Raw genomic sequence first — 5,682 nt, forward strand, 5'->3', positions numbered from 1 at the left:
CCTTCTAGGGAACAAGCATACGGAGACTTTAAGTTTTGAGGTTTAACTTGCACAGCTGTTGCCAACATCTCATGGGGCTGCAGGGTAACATTAGCATTCAGTTAAGGAGTAAGTTGTCATTATTCATATTACATTAAGTTAGCCCATAATGTTACTGTAACTGCTTTCCTCCTGTAGGGAAGTACCACTTCTTCCATGCATTCAGAACTGTGGATGTTACTGCAGGAATCTATGGGGTGAGAGAATACAGCTTTTTTTTTTTTTTTTTTTTTTTTTTTTTAAACAGTGTCCTTCTTGGTTATTGGGAGGTCTGTGTGAAACTTAAGAATTTTAGCCTGTAGGGTGGAAGGAGCTGTCCCTGCCCCATGAGGCTCACCAAAACCACTTCCTGAGCTATGGAAGAGCATTGCCTTTCCAAAGCCAATCCTACCTACTGCCTTCCCTCTGCAGAAACTCTGTTCCTGTCTCAGGGCTGACTCCTCAGTTTGTACAAATTGTCTTAAGTCCACCAAGGTCTTTGTGAGATTTCCTAATTACTTATTTTTCTGAATTTTTTTGCATCTTAAACGTCTGCATTGTTATGCTGCAGTGCTTTATGGCTTTATGTAATCAGTTTTTCTTACGTGAGAATTGTTGGTTAGCTGTACATTTCAGTAAAACCACAATTTAAAATTTTGTTAGCTGTTTTAACATGCAGTAAATTCTGTGGTTAAAGGAAGAAGCATATTGAGCAAGACTCTGCGCACTCTTCGGTTCAATTGCGTAAAATGCTATTTTGTGTATGCTGTGCATGAGGTCTGCGCACTTGTGACTGTTGCAGTGTAAATGTTACATTTCCTAACGTCTGCCGCAGAGAAGCAGAAGTTGGGAGGATTTTTCTCTCCAAAAATACAAATGCAGAAGAGATAAGAACAGATGCTGTCATTAGTTACATCTGAGCAACTCCCATGCGGTCACTGGGTATCAGCATTTTTGCACTTTGCACATTCAGCTATGCATGGGGGCCTTGTGCATGTGGTCATGGTAGATGCTTAATGTGATACACACCCAGGGAAAGCACTTTGTTTCCTTAAGCATTTTCACATTTCCAGCTTTTATGTACAGCTCCTTTACATGTTGGAATGTAGACAATGCAGCTCTGTGATGAAGAATCTTTTGAGGTCTTCAGATGTCTTCATCTGAGATTTTAAAAAGTAATGTTGTCATCCCCCAAACTAAAAATCCACGCAGTGAAGTCAGTCAGCCTTCTTTCATTAAGATGTTCATTATAAATGCCATGAAAATATAAGATTATAAATTGGCTGTAGAATATCTTAATAGCTGGCATGCAAATTATTCTACCACTCCAATTACATAAATAAGCACAGTCAACACATTATGTAAATGGCCACAATAATTGGACACCTTTCTGAATCCTTTGGGGATATCTCTTCAGAGGTAATTACAGTGGTGCAAACTATAATGTAATGGTGACATTAAAGTGAAGTGAATGATGTGTTGCTAGACAAAGCTTGAAAAGATAGAGCACTGATCTGTTAGAAATTAGCTATGGTTTTATTTTATTGTAAATTTGTAAATTCTCCACAGTTTTAGTCTGGTTTGGATTTGGGGGTAGTTGTTCTCTTTTGTCTTCAGAGAAAACATCTTTTATAATCAGAAGGGCACAGTCGTGGAATGCGCTGGTCACTCGGATGGTTATTAGGGAGAGCTGTGCACAAGCTGGAACTAAACTAAACCCTCAGTGCAAATCCACACTGTGCTCTAAGATGAGGATAATACAAAAAGGAGCATGACTCGGTCTCCTGTCTCCTTTCCATGCCTTAATAAGAGCTGGGAGGATTTAATAGGGAATAATAATATGTGCGTGTTCAGCTATCCTACAGCAATCAATTTAGAAGTGCCCTCCCATTAGGTAGCAGAGTATGTTCAAAAGGCTCAATGATAGGTGTTAGGGCAATTCCTGCATAATTTTTATTGCTTCCTTTAAAAGTCCCTTCGTTTTACAAACTCCGAATGTCTCAAAGTATTTCTCTGCTTTTCTGTGCTGTTTTCGTCATTTTTTCATAATACCATGAAACCATGTTTAACTTCATGTAGCGCTTTCTTCCAGGGAGAGCTGATCTCCGCACAAATTTATCCTGATCAATCTGTGTCCAATCTGTTACTGGCTTGATCAGACGGAAATGGATGGTATCAGTGAAGCTGGCATATTGCTCCTAACCCTTCCTGATGGTATATTCAATACTTGAAAATACCAAAGGTCTAAATTTAAAGGAAGATCTGTAAAATCATTGTCCCCTTTCCAAGAGAAAGGGGCAATTCCTGTAATATATATCTCATCTCTCCAAAAGTCAGTTTGAAATCACTTTTTGCTCCTGTTTGGTCTTTATTCCCATTTAACTTCTAGGGCATGCTATATTGCCCCAAAATACACCACTAGCTTTCAACTTTTCCACATTATTTTGCAGGTTTTTATAAATAAAAGCATTGAGTGTTTGCCTTTCAGCAGACCTGTTTTCCTTTTCAAGGCAGTGTCTTTCATTATTAACTTTCAAAGAGCAAATCAATCCCACTAAGCTGCCACACTTTTTATCCTAATTATTTTACCATTTACTGTGAGCGTTTCTTATTCCACATCTGCATTAATATAACTTTGGTCTTCTCCCTTTTAAAAATAATATTAATACTCATTTATGTCCCTTTACCTTCCAGCTTTATTAAGGCATTATTGACCCTCACCTTTGTGAATGTTTGCCCTTGAAATTTTTAACGTTTGTGATAAACCTGCACTATTGCTGCTTTCATTAGCTGGCATCAGCCATAAATTAACTACTTCAGCTCAATTTCAGGTCCCAGTTCTCCTAAGGTAATGTCAAGAATCCTTCTCTCCCAGCCAGCCTTACACCAGAGGAACAGGGAGACCAATTTTGATGTTTTAAGAGCTGAATCTCAGTATAATCTTGTTTATCGTCAAGAATATCTCCTCCTTAAGCATTTTCTTACTCTTTCTTGGCTAATGGAAATCCTTTGGATATTTCTGATAGTGTATGCCCCCTGCACTGTCTGTGCTAAAATATCCAGACATTCCAAGACAATGGTGGCATGATCCTGAATCGTAACTGTAGTAGATTTTTCTAGGTGTTACTGCCTTTTTAGTTCCTTGTGACAGATCATATCTTTAAGCCATGCAGTCAGACTCTCCTCTGTTGTCATGTCTGTGTGCATGAAAAGATTAGCTGCCCAGTAACATAATACATTTCAGTGATGTATACTTGTGACTTTGCTAATTTTGAGGTGTGATTACCGACTACAAGAAGAATCTGGCAAGATACAGGTTCTTATTTTGGTCCTTAGATAAAAATGGCATGCCTTCTGTAAGCATGTGATGCACTATATGAAAGATGATACTGTTTGTGTTTGATAATCTGTGGGTTTAGCTTATTCAGTCAACTGAGTTTGAAAAGCAAAGACAAAACCAAAAGGAGATAGTTTTGGAGAGAAGTGATAGCCAATCTGTGATATTAGTCAAGAACACTTCAGTGGTGTCATGAGTCAATTGTAAGGAGTTAAAAAAATTCTGACAAGGTCTTCCCTGTTAACAAAGTTTATATTTTAGGAATTCTATATAGTCTGTTGTTGATTTGTAATTGATATTATACATATACGCACACGTTTTTACCAGGTAAACAACACGGGTTGTTTAGGCCTCCTGGCAAAGCCCATTTGTACGGCATGTACCACAGCTTTACCTCCCTGTGGCTGAGCCTTTTCATTCCTTTCCTCTCAAGTTCACGTGGATTCCTTGTGTGCTGATATTTGTGCTAATGATGTGTATCTTTGTGGTGGCTTGACCCTGGCTGGATGCCAGGTGCCCACCAAAGCCGCTCTATCACTCCCCTCCTCAGCTGGACAGGGGAGAGAAAATAGAACAAGAGGCTTGTGCGTCGACATAAGGGCAGGGAGAGATCACTCGCCAATTACTGTCATGGGCAGAACAGACTTGACTTGGGGAAAATTAATCTATTACCAATCAAATCACAGTAGGATAATGAGAAATAAAACCAAATCTTAAAAAGACCTTGCCCTCACCCCTCCCTTCCTCCTGGGCTTAACTTCACTCCAATTTTCTCTAACTCCTCCCCCTCAGCGGCGCAGGGGGATGGGGAATGGTGGTTGCAGTCAGTTCATCACACGCTGCCTCTGATGCTCCTTCCTCCTCAGGGGGAGGACTTCTCACACTCTTCCCCCGCTCCAGCATGGGGTCCCTATCATGGGAGACAGTCCTCCATGAACTTCTCCAACGCAAGTCCTTTCCGCGGGCCGCAGTTCCTCACAAACTGCTCCAGCGTGGGTCCCTTCTCCAGGCTGCAGTCCTTCAGGCACAGACTCCTCCAGTGTGAGTCCCCATGGGGTCACAAGTCCTGCCAGAAAACCTGCTCCAACGTGGGCTCTTTTTCTAAGGTATTAGAAGACTAGTATTAGCACCTTCTCACTGGAACAGAGGGGATATCTGTCTGGGTAACAGCAGGTTGGGAAGACGATCTAAAAGCTGCAGAATGCAATTTAAGAGTCTTGGTCCAAGGGAGAGGCTAGAGCAGTATCAAGTCATCCCAGAATATTTGACTTCTGCTACAAAAAGACATGCTAGACTCGAACATGTTGGAAAACTGCATATTAATAAGCTTTTACAGGGTCAGTCTGTGGGGAGGTGCTGTACTCTATAGAATGGTAGAGTCTCTCTCTGAACATAGGCTGCCTCAGAAACCCAAATGTTTTGTTCCCTGACCTTTTTAATTTTTTTTTTTTTTTTGCATTCTACCCAATGTATTAATTCCTTTGCTAAAGTTACTCCTTAATTTACACAAATATGTGCCAGTCCCCTTCTGTTCCTGTCTATCTTAGAAGCAGCATGAGAAATTCAGTTTTTCCTCACTTACTTTTCAGTAGAACACAATAATAATTTTTTTTTTTTAAGTAGAAAATAAAATCATGCTAAGGATCTTGCATTTTGACAGGCAACACTTAAAAAAAATAAAGACTGATGGCCTGTTGTACCCAAAATCGTTTGTTATAAAATGCAATTTAAATTACTCTCAGTTGGTTTGGAACATCTTTTTTCTAGGCATAAGCCCAATTTTTTTTCCCCTCTAGCTTACAGAGAAATATACACTAGATAATATAATACTTTGCATAATTTCTTGCTCACTGTGAGATGCCTCTTAAATATACCCATTGTATACATGTGCACATATTGCAAGCTACAGTAAGAAATCGTTATACAATCTATAATGGACAGTCATGTAGATTATTCAGGTATTTTAATACATAGAATCAAATAATTCTTTTACAATTTAAAATTGACAGAAAAAGTTCTTAGGATGCAACTTTCCTAGCAAATGTATCCTCCAATATTTCAATATATTATACAGTTAATGCCAATAGGAAGGGTACAATGTAGTGATCCCACATCGATTGTAGGATAGCTGATGTCTGTGGTGTGTAAGCTGCTATGCATACATATCTATCCTGGTATTTTTACAAATAGTGTTTCCCAACATTGGTGCTGTACCTGACATTTCCATTTTAATAAGACGTAAATGTATTTTTAAACAGCGATTGCATTTGAGATGCTTCTTTAAAGGCTTTTCTCTTCTCTTAGAGGGCTTTCTGGCCTCTGATTTC

This window comes from Accipiter gentilis, chromosome 10 (assembly GCF_929443795.1).
Source record: "Accipiter gentilis chromosome 10, bAccGen1.1, whole genome shotgun sequence".
Classification (NCBI taxonomy): domain Eukaryota; kingdom Metazoa; phylum Chordata; class Aves; order Accipitriformes; family Accipitridae; genus Astur; species Astur gentilis.